General features: G+C 47.9%; 1 protein-coding gene across 1 annotated transcript in view; it reads right to left on the reverse strand.

The window, feature by feature from the left end:
- Positions 1-15190, reverse strand: part of ca12 (carbonic anhydrase XII) — a 46074-nt gene that overhangs the window by 29916 nt on the left and 968 nt on the right. The window lies entirely within an intron of this gene.

Here is a 15190-nt window from a genome sequence, read left to right on the forward strand (position 1 = left end):
TGATGGCTGAATCCAGAATGTAAATGAAAGACTGAATCTTCATGAAGGACAATTGCAAACCCAGACACTGACTTTTCACTCAGCATCTCAAGTGCTGCAGTCAAGGCATCCATTTATTCTGCAAAGTAACACTATCGTTTGCAAACTCAGCGTCAGTAAACCTTTTCTCACCAACAAAGACACCTAAATTACTGGACTACACCATCTTACCAGCACCCAGTCCATGCAAGCATTGAACAGATAGCAGCCAGAATGCACCCTTGACCACCAGAATCCTCTAGTAGTCACACCAGTGACATTACCTGTCTCTGGATGTCCCACACAGCAGTTCAGACAACCAAATTAAGGGCCCCTTCACACATAACACGATTTAAGCCGAATAGCGCACGAAGAAGGAATTGTATACATTCATGAAAAATTCGGAGCTGCCTCCAACGTCTCATGCATTCGCGCACACCAGCGGCTGAAAGACAGAGAGTGCGCTGTGAGAGCCCATTCGATCCCTCTCGCGGCAGGTGTCGGCCAAATTCCAGGTGACATACACGAACATCCAACACCGCTCGCCTGACACAGAAAATATGTGGCCATTCGCGCTGTCAGCACGAAAATAGTGAGCAGACGATCACTTTCAAGTTGGATGTGAAATTTGTCTAAGTGCCCCAACATGTGTCTTGCAAAAAGCAACACACATGTGGTGCATGTGTCTCACACGTGTCACCCACCCCCTTCCCCACTCTCCCCTACACATGTGGCGTGTGGGCAGGGGCACACTGGCATAAAATGCTTATATGTCTACACATGAACACATGCGGGGCCGGACAGCCAGGTCAGAGCGCACACAGCATGGGGAGACGCCTGCCAGCTGCTGACCAGAGACACAAATGACGGCTCAGTGCACAGGACATGTGACATTACAAATACAGAGACCATAGCCAGGGCAGGTATATTAATAAGTACTACACTACCTACATACACAATTACATAACAAATAACTAAAAAATAATGATCACATAACAGAGTGACACGTTGGTGTGTGCACTGAACTGACAGGGGGTGTGTCTGCCAACAGCCGCTGCTGTTGAGATCTCTGTTTCTGGACGTCCCAGCTGGGGAACACATACTGTGTTTGGATGGACATGAACTTACAACTGTCCCCTGTGATGCGCATGTGTCTGCTTGCTGTCCTCACGTGGACATACATAAAAACATATATAGCTGTTGCGATGGGCTGCAACAAGCGTGCACCCAGCGCACACATTGACAGGCTGCCCCAGGTGAAATGGACAGTCAGATCATAACATGCAGCAAGCAATCTGAATGTCATGTCACCCACGTGAGCTCTGTTCCACATGACGCAGTGTCTGTCCTGCGGCACACCGCCCACAGGACACGCACGCGGGGTGCGTGATGATAAGAGTGAACTGCTTCATTCATGTCGTTTCATGACTGTACGTCTGTGACCATGGGTCATCTAGAGAGGAACAGATGGTTCACACCTGTATTGTCTGCTCGATAAGAGGGATTCAATTAAATGCAGTGTTTTTTATGGTGTGTGGTTTTATTTTTTTAACTACATTTAGCTCCTTGTTGATTTCAGGCATTTTACGCACCTTTTATAGGACAGCGATGGTATCGCAGTGGTAAAGCTTCAATCAGAGCTTTTGTAAAATGCAGGTTTGAGTCCCATGGGTGGCATGTATTTTAGTTTTTTCCACAGCAGCTGCCAGATGTAGTTGCACATGCTCCAGCTGCTCGCAGTGTGTTCCCGCTGCGACGGTTGCGTGCATGAAACCGGCCTCCCGACGTCGGCTCGATGTTTTCGTGGTTCACTCATACGAGTTGTTTCGCCTGATTCACCCTGATTTGTACTTATTCGTACCATCTGTGAAGGGGCCCTAAAGCATGTGCAAAATTTAAAAGTTAAAATTTCATGATTTTGTATGACCTTGACCTTTGCCCCTTTAAAATCAAATGCAGTATATCTTTTGACCTCTCTGGTTATTGTTGGGAAGGTGTCGTGACACGGACGCACAACAGGAGGCGTTAATGAAGGGACAATGGAATAGCCAAAAAGTAACAATTTAATGTTGTGAAGCGCACAACGAAGTACAGACAAATACAAATATTGCGGAATATCAATCAGACACAAGGTGACGTGTGGCAGGCTCGAAGATAGGAGACGTCTGGTGCGAGAAGAGCCGGATCCCACACAGCTTCCACCATCAACGGATCCGAAGAACACCGGAGCCGCCAAGCCCTGCGCCCCAGGTGGCCACTGTCTTCAGCAGTCAGACCTGGTACTGCTGGCAGAGAACAGAAACAGTTCTTGGATGAGTGTGAGTTCGCACACTCAGTAATCCCACAGTCTGTATACAGTTAGGAGGGAGAACCTCCACCTCCAATAACACACTCAGACAGCTCCTGAGACAACCACTTATCTGGGTGGGGTGGGAGGTGAAGCCGTCGCAGTCCACACCAAACGCCAACTCAGCAGACAAGGAATCAGTCCCAGGAAAATGGCTGCAAGAGAGATCAGACTAATGCTCGATTAAGGTTCAGCAGAGAATTACCTGTATGGTAGAAGATTTCTAGGCGAGGAGGTGGAGTTGCAGTCCGGCCTTTGTAGTGGTGGTGATGAGTGACAGCTGGTGTTGATAGGTGACAGCTGTCACTTCCAGCGGCTCCGACGCCCTCTCGTGCTTGGAGCCCGCACTCCAATCAGGGCGCCATCTGGTGGTGGTGGGCCAGCAGTACCTCCTCTTCAGCGGCCCACACAACAGGACCCCCTCCCTCAACGGGCGCCTCCTGGCGCCCGACCAGGTTTGTCCGGGTGCCGGGCGTAGAAGTCGGCCAGGAGGGCCGGGTCCAGGATGAAGCTCCTCTTCACCCAGGAGCGTTCCTCGGAGCCATACCCCTCCCAGTCCACCAGATACTGGAAGCCCTGACCCTTGCGACGGACGTCCAGAAGCCGACGCACGGTCCATGCCGGCTCCCCGTCGATGATCCGGGCAGGAGGCGGTGCAGGTCCAGGGACAGGGCATCCGATCGTTGATTCTTGGTCCCGGGGCGGTATGTAATCTGGAAGTCAAAGCGCCCGAAGAACAGTGACCAGCGGGCTTGCCTGGGGTTCAACCGCTTGGCGGTCCGGATGTACTCCAGGTTCCGATGGTCCGTGAAAACCGTGAAGGGCACCGTCGCTCCCTCCAATAGGTGTCTCCACTCCTCAAGAGCCTCCTTCACCGCCAAGAGTTCCCCATTGCCGACGTCATAATTCCTCTCAGCCGGGGTCAACCTGCGGGAAAAATAGGCACAAGGGTGGAGGACCTTATCGGACTCCCCGCTCCGGGACAGTACGACTCCTATCCCTGAGTCAAAGGCATCCACTTCCACTGTGAACTGGCGAGTAGGATCGGGCTGCACCAGAACTGGTGCAGTTGAGAACCGGCATTTCAACTCCCTAAACGCGGCTTCGCACCGATCCGACCAGGTGAAGGGGACTTTTGTGGAGGTCAGGGCTGTCAGGGGGCTAACCACCTGACTGTAGCCCTTAATGAACCTCCTGTAGAAATTCGCAAAACCGAGGAACTGTTGCAGCTTCCTACGGCTTGTTGGGTGGGGCCAATCTCTCACCGCCGCAACCCTGGCCGGATCAGGGGCGACGGAGTTAGAGGAGATGATGAACCCCAGGAAGGACAAAGAAGTGCGGTGGAAATTGCACTTCTCGCCCTTCACAAACAGCCGGTTCTCCAACAACCGCTGCAGGACCTGACGTACATGCTGGACATGAGTCTCAGGGTCCGGAGAAAAGATGAGTATGTCGTCTAGATACACGAAGACAAACTGATGCAGGAAGTCCTGCAAAACGTCATTAACCAATGCTTGGAACGTCGCGGGGGCGTTTGTGAGGCCGAACGGCATGACCAGGTACTCAAAATGACCTAATGGGGTGTTAAATGCCGTCTTCCATTCGTCTCCCTTCCGGATCCGAACCAGGTGGTACGCATTCCTAAGATCAAGTTTAGTAAATATTTGGGCTCCATGCAGGGGCGTGAACACCGAATCCAACAGAGGTAAAGGGTATCGGTTGCGAACCGTGATCTCGTTCAGCCCTCTGTAATCGATGCATGGACGGAGTCCGCCGTCCTTCTTACCCACAAAAAAGAAACCCGCACCCATCGGGGAGGTGGAGTTCTGGATCAACCCGGCAGCTAAGGAGTCCCGGATGTAGGTCTCCATTGATTCGCGTTCCAGACGTGAGAGGTTGTACAGCCTTCTGGACGGATACTCAGCGCCCGGGATCAAATCGATGGCGCAATCGTACGGTCGGTGCGGGGGAAGGGCGAGTGCCAGATCTTTGCTGAAGACGTCAGCAAGATCGTGGTACTCACTTGGCACCGCCGTCAGATTGGGGGGAACTTTGACCTCCTCTTTAGCTGTCTCACCGGGTGGAACCGAGGATCCTAAACACTCCCGGTGGCAGGTTTCGCTCCACTGCATCACAACCCCAGACGGCCAATCAATCCGGGGATTGTGTTTTAACACCCATGGAAAACCCAAAATCACTCGGGAGGTAGAAGGTGTTACATAAAACACAATCTCCTCCCTGTGATTCCCAGACACCACCAAAGTCACTGGCTGTGTATGGTGTGTGATTAATGGAAGAAGGGTGCCATCTAGTGCCCGTACCTTCACAGGGGAAGGCAGAGCCACCAGAGGGAGCCCTACTTCCTTTGCCCATCTGCTATCCAGCAGATTCCCTTCCGACCCCGTGTCCACAAGTGCAGGGGCGTGAAGGGTTAAATCCTCACTAAGGATTGTGACTGGGATTCATGCTGATTTACGGGGTTCCCCCGCGCGCGTGTTGTGGCCCACCCTTAGCCCAGTTTCTAAGGACGGGCGTTGTAGTTTGACCGTTTGGGACAGTTCCTCTGTATGTGACCACTAGATCCACAGAAAAAACACTCCCCGCAGGCCAGCCTCCTTTGTCTGTCATTTGATTTCATTTTGGCCCTGCTCGTGTCCATAGCTTCGTCAGCAGGGGGAGCTGTAGCCACACGGGGCCCTCTGGGTGTGGAGCGTGGGGACGACGGCACCCTTTCGGACCCGGAAGGAAGAGGGACGGCCCGTGCCCGGTCACGCCCCCCGCCCTGCTCCCGACGGCGTTCCTCTAAGCGGTTGTCTAAACGTATAACCAGGTCGACAAGCCCGTCAAAATCCCGCGGTTCCTCCTTAGCCAGCAGATGCTCCTTCAGGACCGGGGACAGTCCGTTTATGAAGGCGGCGCGGAGTGCAACGGTATTCCAGCCGGACCTCGCAGCCGCGATGCGGAAGTTGACTGCATACTCGGCTGCACTCCGGTGTCCCTGTCGCATTGACAGTAGCACGCTCGAAGCGGTCTCGCCTCTGTTGGGATGATCAAAAACCTGTTTGAACTCCCTTACAAACCCAGCGTATCACGTTAGGAGCCGTGAGTTCTGCTCCCAGAGCGCCGTAGCCCAGGCGCGTGCCTCTCCTCGAAGCAGATTAACAACATAAGCCACCTGGCTAGCGTCTGACGCGTACATGACGGGACGCTGTGCAAAGATGAGCGAACACTGCATTAGGAAGTCCGCGCACGTCTCGACACAACCGCCATACGGCTCCGGAGGGCTTATGTATGCTTCAGGGGATGGTGGGGGGGGTCGTTGAACGACCAGTGGAACGTCTGTGTCTGACAAGGGACCAGCAGGAGGAGGTGCTGCAGCAGCGCCTTGATCGCGCGCCTCCACCCTGATGGTGAGAGCCTCCATCCTCCGATTGAGGATAATGTTCTGCTCGGTTACCAGATCCAACCGAGCAGTGAAAGCGGTTAGTATTTGCTGCAGCTCCCCTAACACGCCTCCTGCTGGCGCCTGTGCACCTTGCTCTTCCATTGGCCGTTCAGGCTCGAGTTGGCGCCCCTCGGGATCCATGACGCTGGCCGAGAAATCCTGTTGGGAAGGTGTCATGACACGGACCCACAACAGGGGGCGTTAATGAAGGGACAATGGAATAGCCAAAAAGTAACAATTTAATGTTGTGAAGCGCACAATGAAGTACAGACAAATACAAATATTGCGGAATATCAATCAGACACAAGGTGACGTGTGGCAGGCTCGAAGATAGGAGACGTCTGGTGCGAGAAGAGCCGGATCCCACACAGCTTCCACCACCAACGGATCCGAAGAACACCGGAGCTGCCAAGCCCTGTGCCCCAGGTGGCCACTGTCTTCAGCAGTCAGACCCGGTACTGCTGGCAGAGAACAGAAACAGTTCTTGGATGAGTGTGAGTTTGCACACTCAGTAATCCCACAGTCTGTATACAGTTAGGAGGGAGAACCTCCACCTCCAATAACACACTCAGACAGCTCCTGAGACAACCACTTATCTGGGTGGGGTGGGAGGCGAAGCCGTCGCAGTCCACACCAAACGCCAACTCAGCAGACAAGGAATCAGTCCCAGGAAAACGGCTGCAAGAGAGATCAGACTAATGCTCGATTAAGGTTCAGCAGAGAATTACCTGTATGGTAGAAGATTTCTCGGCGAGGAGGTGGAGTTGCAGTCCGGCCTTTGTAATGGTGGTGATGAGTGACAGCTGGTGTTGATAGGTGACAGCTGTCACTTCCAGCGGCTCCGACGCCCTCTCGTGCTTGGAGCCCGCACTCCAAGCAGGGCGCCATCTGGTGGTGGTGGGCCAGCAGTACCTCCTCTTCAGCGGCTCACACAACAGTTATATCCCCAACTGATTTTACTACATTGATAAATGCTCAAAATATCCAAAATAATTGTCAGCGTGAGGCATTACTGCTTCCTTGTTATTCCTGACACACCCAAACAAAGTGTCAGCAGGTGATAATGCTGAAAGCACTGCCCATCTGAACATTTGCCTCTATCGGCCATAATTTACACCTGGTGCAATGTTATTTAAATTAGGGATGGCACGAGAACAAATACTTCACTACCAAGTCAATAACAAAATTCTGAAAATGTGACCATACTACTTATTCTACTGTGTCAGTAGTATCAATCAATCAATCAATCAATTTTTTTATATAGTGCCAAATCACAACAAACAGTTGCCCCAAGGCGCTTTATATTGTAAGGCAAGGCCATACAATAATTATGTAAAACCCCAACGGTCATTTGTTTGTAACAAGCATGAGTTTTTCCGCAACCACAGTTAAATTCCATGCATGGACAAAGAAATGTCCCTGCAGAAGAACCAGATTTGCAGCCTGTTACCAGTACAGTGTTTGAAGCATGTATTAGTCTAAAGCTGGAGACACACTACACAACTTTCACAGTTGTTACGATTTTGAAAACGCTTGGAGTACACACAAACCAACTGGTTTCAGCAGATTTTTTTTATGACGCCTGTGAGACTGGGGATCACCCATTTAATGACTGCGCCCTATGAGGGATCACAGACTACAAGATTTATCAAACCAATTGAAGCCATCTGAGGACATCAAACTCTCGCGAGAGGGACGCACGAGCGAGAGTTTGCATGAGAGCTTGATGCAAACTCTCACAGAGCGACAAGTCTAGAGGGTAAACAAACATGGACAACAAACAGCTCGCTGTTGGTGTTGTTTGCGTAGATATCTGCTCTGAGAAATCCATTAAGAAAAAAAAACAGTTTGCTATTGTTGTTTGATATTCCCGCTGGCTACTTCATGTCGTAGTTGTCTTCTGACACTATTTCCTGTGTTTCACCTCCGCTTTTTCATCGGCTGTTGGCAACATGTGTTTGCAGTTGGGTCAGTAATCAGCACAGTATGTGATTGGCTTAGCGGTGGCTTAGCGGTTAGCGCTGTTGCCTCACAGCAAGAAGGTCAGGGGATTGATTCCCACCTGTGGCCTTTCTGTTTGGAGTTTACATGTTCTCCTTGTGTTTGCATGGGTTTCCTCCAGGTGCTCCAGTTTCCTCCCACATTTAAAGACATGCAGGTTAGGTGGATTGGAAACTTTATAATTGCCCTGGTCTCCTTTGCAAAAGAGATCTCGATCTCAATGGGACTAACCTGGTTAAATTAAAATTAAAACAAAAAAATTGAGTCCAGAGTCAGCTCAAAAAATTCAACCATGTTTGAATGACTGCGATTGAAGTTGGGTCAAGTCTGTTCCCCTCACATACTTACCTGTTTGGGTCTTTACCTAGGTGTGAAGCGATAGAGATTTCTGTTCCAACTAGCCCCGCTGACTACTGCAGACTAGTGCTGACTCTGCCCAACTGTGAATCGTGGGTAAAATCAGGCAAAAAAATCTTGTAATGTGTCCTCTACTTAACCTAGCTGTGTCACAAACCAGTGCTTCATAGCACCTTGCTAGCACATACAGTGGAGTCAGGGACAGCCAGCCACGATGTACCATTAATGTTGCAAATAAAATAAAAGCTCTCCAAACAACAAAGACAGAGCCGTGTTGGATATGAGGACCGGGACTCATGTGTCGTTTGGTGTAGAACCCATGACTCCCAGCCATAGCTCCCAGCCCTTGCTAAAAGCTTCACTACTTGGAGTGTCATACTTACATCTTCTAACTGCTCCATTAGGTGTCACCACAGCAGCTCATCGTCATCCTGACATCTGCTGGTCAAAAATTTGGAGCACAATACTATTAAATTAAAACTCATTTTTGTTTTCGCTTCTCCAGCAAGTAATACAGTTGTATGCAAAGGTTTGGGCACCCCTGATAATTTTCATGATTTTCCTTTATAAATCATTGGTTGTCTGGATCAGAAATTTCAGTTAAATATATCATATAGCAGACGAACACACTGATATTTGAGAAGTGAAATGAAGTTTCTAGTATTTACAGAAAGTGTGCAATAATTATTTAAACAAAATTGGGCAGGTGCATAAATTTGGGCACCCTTGTCATTTTACTGATTTGAATACATTTAGCACTAATAATTGGAACACAAAATTGGCTTGCTGTGTGGCTGTGTGGCCAGTGCAGGTACTGGGAATCTTGTTAAAGTTGAGAGTCACATGGATTCTAGTCAATATCAGCAGATTCTTGAGAACAATGTTCATGAATCAGTGACAAAGCTGAACTTGCGCTGGGGCTGGATCTTTCAACAAGACAACAACCCTAAACATTGCTCAAAATCTACTAAGGCATTCAAGCAGAGGAACAAGTACAACGTTCTGGAATGGCCATCTCGGTCCCCAGACCTGAATATTATTGAAAATCTGTGGTGTGATTTTAAGCGGGCTGTCCATGCTCAGAAACCAACAAACCTCAGATGTTTTGTAAAGAATGGTACAAAATACCTTCAACCAGAAATCCAGACTCTCATTGGAAGTTATAGGAAGCGTTTAGAGGCTGTTATTTCTGCAAAAGGAGGATCGACTAAATATTGCTGTATTTTTCTGTTGGAGTGCCCAAATTTATGCACCTGCCTAATTTTGTTTGAAGAATTATTGCACACTTTCTGTAAATCCTATAAACTTCATTTCACTTCTGAAATATCACTGAGTTTGTCTGCTATATGAGATATTTAACTGAAATTGCTGATCCAAACAACCAATGATTTATAAAGGAAAATCATCGAAATCATCAGGGGTGCCCAAACGTTTGCATACAACTGTATATTATATTATTATTATGTATAATAGCCAAGTGGCCTCTGTGTGCGTGTACGCGTGCTTGTGTATGGCTTTGATCACGGAGAAACTGGGGAGAGCTGACATTTGCCATTTGCTTATGTATTTTGGGTCAAGGATGAGCGGTGCGAAAACAGAAAATTGATAGGACTAATATTTTTGGAGAAATTGGGGAAATTAGCTGACAACAGTGAACAGTGGACATTGTGCTGCAATAGTAGAGAAGCTTGAATCTTCGACTGGACTGGGTTGCTTGACGCAAGGAGGTTTCGCTTCAAATCGCAGAAGCTTCCTCAGCTAAAATTATTGCTCTGGTTGTCTGACTTCTGTCTTGACTCTTGTAGAGAAAAATAACAGAAGCCACAAAAACTGGAGTTTTAAAGCCACAAAAACTGGAGTTTTAAACCTAACCAGACCCGTCCTACCGAGAGGCAGACTGCTATAGGCTAGTGACTAAACAATTGCTCTAATTAGCACCTATTGTGCTCTAGTTAGCACCCTCCTAATGACAGGGCAGCTGTCCTTCCTAATGATGGGACTGACGGCTCTCCTGATGGCTCTCCTGCTGACATGAATGACTCATTACCATGAACAAAAGACTGAAACTGCTTTGACCTGAATACCCCGTTGTAAAAAGGAGACAAAACGTGTCTCAGACCCCCTCCCTGGTTAAGGCTGGGTTTCAACTGTTTCACATACAGAGGAAGCTTCTGCGATTTGAAGCGAAACGTCCTCGCGTCAAGCAACGCAGTCCAGTCGAAAATTCAAGCTTCTCTACTATGTTTCACATACAATGTCTCCTTCACTCCTCTCTCAAGCCATTTCCTTTCTCTGGCTAAGATTTTAACTTCCTTGTCCTCAAGCATGTGGTTAGTGTCTTTAAGGTGGAGATGAACTGCAGACTAAGGTCCACCAGCGCCCTCTCTGTGGTGCTGGTATAGCCTTTTGTGTAACGACTGCTTAGTCTCACCTATGTAGTTTTCATTACAGTTTTCCTGACATCTGATAGAATACACTACATTGCTCTGTTTGTAACTAAGGATCCTGCCCTGGTGAACTAATTTCTGACTCAAGGTGTTAACAGGTTTAAAGTAAACTGGGATTTTGTACTGTCTGAAGCTCTTCTGAAGTTTTTCCCCTACTCCTGCTAAAAAAGGGAGAGACACTCCTCTTCTTCTTGGCTCTGTCTCCTGTCTGTCTGGTCTCTTTGTTCTTTGGGACTTCTGCACTTTATCCAGGGACCATCGTGGGTACCCACATACTGTGAGGGCTTGTTTGTTGTTTGTTCTTTAGCCCTTCCCTCTGTAGTTGTGGGCACCTGAAGGGCTCTGTGTTGAAGAGTCCTGATCACCCTGAGCTTGTGTTCAAGGGGGTGGTTTGAGCCAAAGAGCAGATATTGGTCAGTGTGAGTGGGTTTTCTGTAAACCCGTCTGGAGCTGCCTGCTCTCTCCAATCGTAACATCACAGTCCAAGAAGGCTAAATGGTTCTAAATGGTTGAACTTGATAGTGGAGTCCACCAAGTTGATGTGCTCTGTAAAGGCCTCCACTTCCTGTTGCTTGATTTTAACCCATGTGTCATCGACATATCTGAACCAGTGACTGGGAGCGATGCCCATGAACGACTCCAAGGCTCTCTTCTCCACTAGCTCCATGTACAGACTGGCCACAATGGGGGATCCCGGAGACCCCATCGCACAACCATGGATCTGTCTGTAGTAATTCCCCCTAAACAGTAAATACGCTGTGTTAAGACAGATCTCCAAGAGTTGGCAGATGTGGTCTTGTGTAAGTTTGGTCCTTTCAAGTAGAGATGCATCCTCCAGCAGCCTCTGCCTCACAGCTGTAACGGCCTCAGCAGTGGGGATGCAGGTGAACAACAATGTCACGTCAAATGACACCATAGTTTCATCTGCTTCCAGCTGAAAGTCCTTGATCTTGTTCACAAAATCTTGTGTGTTCTCTACATGGTGGTCTGAGTTACCCACTGGAGGAGCCAAAATCCACTTGAGGTGCCTGGCCAAATTGTAAGTGATGGAATCAGTGCTACATACAATAGGCCTGAGTGACACGTCCTGTTTGTGGATTTTGGGCAGCCCACAGATGCATGGAATGGCGTCCCCAGGGTACAGTCTGTAGTATGCCTGCCTGTCGATGAGTCCCTATTTCTCCAGGTTTTGGAGGTAGTTAATGATTTTCTTCTTATAACTGCTTGTGGGGTCTCTCTTCAGCCGCTTGTATGTATTGGAGTCACTGAGCAAGTTGTTGATCTTGGCCTCGTAGTCCGATGTGTTCAGGACCACCGTGCATCTGCCTTTATCTGCTGGTAGGATAAGGATGCTTTGGTCCTTCTGCAGTGCTGACAAAGCTTTCCGTTCTTCTCCTGTGATATTGGACGGAGGAGGCTCAGCACTGTTCAGCACTGCTGTGACTCTTAGCCGGAGGTCCCCAACTTCTGACTCTGACAAACTGTTATGTTTAATGGTTGACTTTACTGCAGTGATGTAATCTACTGTTGGTATATGTTTAGGGGTCACTGAGAAATTTAGTCCTTTAGCAAGCACATCCTTTTCTGTCTGTGTAAGAACCCTGTCGGAGAGATTCTTTACCCAATTTTCCCTGTTGTCACTAATTTGTCTGGGTGTCCTTCTCAAAATCATCACAGATAATGTTAGCCATTTTATAACTACCTCCACTGAAAGTAAGCCTTTTCTGCACTATAAGGTTGTGAAACTGATTTGCCACTCCTTACTTTTTAAATGCTCAGACATTTGAATTTTAACTATGAACTTTGTGATCTTATTATGGGCCTCTTCGCACACTAAAGTTTCTAACCTTTTGTGAAGACTATCAAGATCATTTTGGAGGTCTAATATTTTAAAATTAAGCCTTCTAATTCTAAGACCCAAAATCCTCCTAAGGTAACTATGCTGGATCTTTTCTGCTGTGTGATCTGCTTCTAGTGCCTTTTGCTTCATGCATTTGGGAATAACGTTGTTTTGTTTGCATCTCACGTTAAATCTTAAATGGTTTCTAAAGTTAGCTATCTTTTTAGCAGTCTTTTCCAGCTTACGTACCAGTGCCAGGGCTTCATGCCCACAGTTGGACGCAATGTTTCTGTGAAGGCTCTCAGTTGTCCAGGTGGTTTCCATAGTAGAGTAGCTTGAATCTTCGACTGGATTGTGTTGCAATGCACCATGGAAGTTTGGGGTTTGGGGTATTTAAATGTTGTTATTGTGGTTAATGTTGTAATGTTGTGGTTTTTGTAGTTCAATTGGTTTAGTCAGTTTAGTTAAGTGTCATGTTGCCGTTACCATAAATGGGAAGTATAGTGCATTTGATGTCTTCCACAACGGTCTTTCTTTGTGAGTGTGTAAAAATAAAAGTACTTGCTTGGGACAGAATGCAGAAAAGACAAAAAGCTCAGGCTCGGTTTTCATTCTTCCGTGCAGCTCGCCACAATATATTAAAAGCAAAGTGGCGTCTGCGTATGTGTGTGCAAGCATGCGTGATTTTATTTAGTAATTTTAATACATAATACAATTCTAAATACGAGGTCTATTAGAAAAGTATCCGACCTTATTATTTTTTTTCAAAAACCATATGGATTTGATTCATATGTTTTTACGTCAGCCAAGCTTGAACCTTCGTGCACATGCGTGAGTTTTTCCACGCCTGTCAGTTGCGTCATTCGCCTGTGAGCACGCCTTGTGGGAGGAGTGATCCACCCCTCTCGTCGTTGTTTCATTGCGAGGAAATGGCGGAATGAATTGGGCTTTTTTTCCATCAGAATTTTTTCAGAAACTGTTAGGGACAAGCAGCTGGAAACCATTCGAAAAATGTATCTGGCTTTCTGTGAAAATTTTACGGGCTTCACAGAGAATAAGGACTGTTACTACAGCTTTAAGGACGGCCCACAATGGCGCACGGCGCGCCACGCTCCAAGCCGCCATCGAGAGGCAGAAAACACCACATCATTTATAAACAGATGGCTGTGTGGAGCTGGGACTGTCGTGAGCAATTTCTCTGGTTATCACAAGAGCTGGACATCAGCCATTTTCCGGCAGATTACACTTTTAACAAGAGATTTTGTCATGGAAAGCCGCGCGGAGGTTTTGCGCGTCAGGACAGATTCACTGATCGAGCGAGACAAAGGAACACCTCCGTTTTGGAGTGCCAGGGGACAAGTTCGGACATGCCTATCTCGGCTTTCAATGCTTACCAGCCCAGTGAGTATAAGACAAATTGTGGAGAGCTGGGCATGTCCTAACTTGTCCCCTGGCACTCCAAAATGGAGGTGTTCCTTTGTCTCGCTCGATCAGCGAATCAGTCGTGACGCGCGAAGCCTCCGCGCGGCTTTCCATGACAAAATCTCTTGTTAGAAGTGAAATCTGCCAGAAAATGGCTGATGTCTAGCTCTTGTGATAACCAGAGAAATTGCTCACGATGGTCCCAGCTCCACACAGCCATCCGTTTAGAAATGATGTGGTGTTTTCTGCCTCTCAATGGCGGCTCGGAGCGCGGTGCGCTGTGCGCCATTGTGGGGCGTCCTTAAAGCTGTAGTAACAGTCCTTATTCTCTGTGAAGCCCGTAAAATTTTCACTGAAAGCCAGATAAATTTTTCGAATGGTTTCCAGCTGCTTGTCTCCAACAGTTTCTGAAAAAATTCTGATGGAAAAAAAGCCCAAATCATTCTGCCATTTCCTCGCAATGAAACGACGAGAGGGGTGGACCACTCCTCCCACAAGGCGTGCTCACAGGCGAATGACACAACCGACAGGCGTGGAAAAACTCACGCATGCGCACGAAGGTTCAAGCTTGGCTGACGTAAAAACATGAATCAAATCCATATGGTTTTTGAAAAAAATAATAAGGTTGGATACTTTTCTAATAGACCTCGTATGTTAAAAATACAAGATGACAAGAAAGTGAAAACACTTATTTCTATTGTGGTCTATTTAAAAATCAAATGACAAAATAGAAGTAATAATAAATAAAGTAATAATAATACTGATGCTAATAATTATAATTGTTGTGTGGGCCGCCAGAAGAGGAGGTACTGCTGGCCCACCACCAGAGGGTGCCCTGCCTGAAGTGCGGGCTTCAGGCACGAGAGGGCGCTGCCGCCACGGACACAACCGGGAGTGACAGCTGTCACACATCAACTCATGACAGCTGTCACCCGTCATTTCATCACTCCATAAAAGCCGGATGTCATCTCCACCTCGCTGCCGAGATATCATCTACCTGGGAAGGTAATTCTCTGCTGTACTGAAAACTGTGTCATAGTCTGAACTCTTTTTGCAGCCGCTTTCCTGTTGTGTGCCTTATCTGCTGGATTGGCATTTGGTGTGAACAGCGACGGCTTCGCTTCACACCCAAACCAGATAAGTGGTTAACAGGAGCTGCACGAGTGTGTGATTAGAGGTGGAGGTGACTTTCCACCTTCTGACTGTTTTTGTTACTGGGTGTGCACACACCCACATCTCACTGTTTGTGCTCCTCGCCAGCAGTACCAGATCCGACAGTCGGGGACGGTGATCACCTGGGAATTCGGACTTGG

The sequence above is a fragment of the Thalassophryne amazonica genome, chromosome 8 (genome assembly GCF_902500255.1).
Source record: "Thalassophryne amazonica chromosome 8, fThaAma1.1, whole genome shotgun sequence".
Lineage (NCBI taxonomy): Eukaryota > Metazoa > Chordata > Actinopteri > Batrachoidiformes > Batrachoididae > Thalassophryne > Thalassophryne amazonica.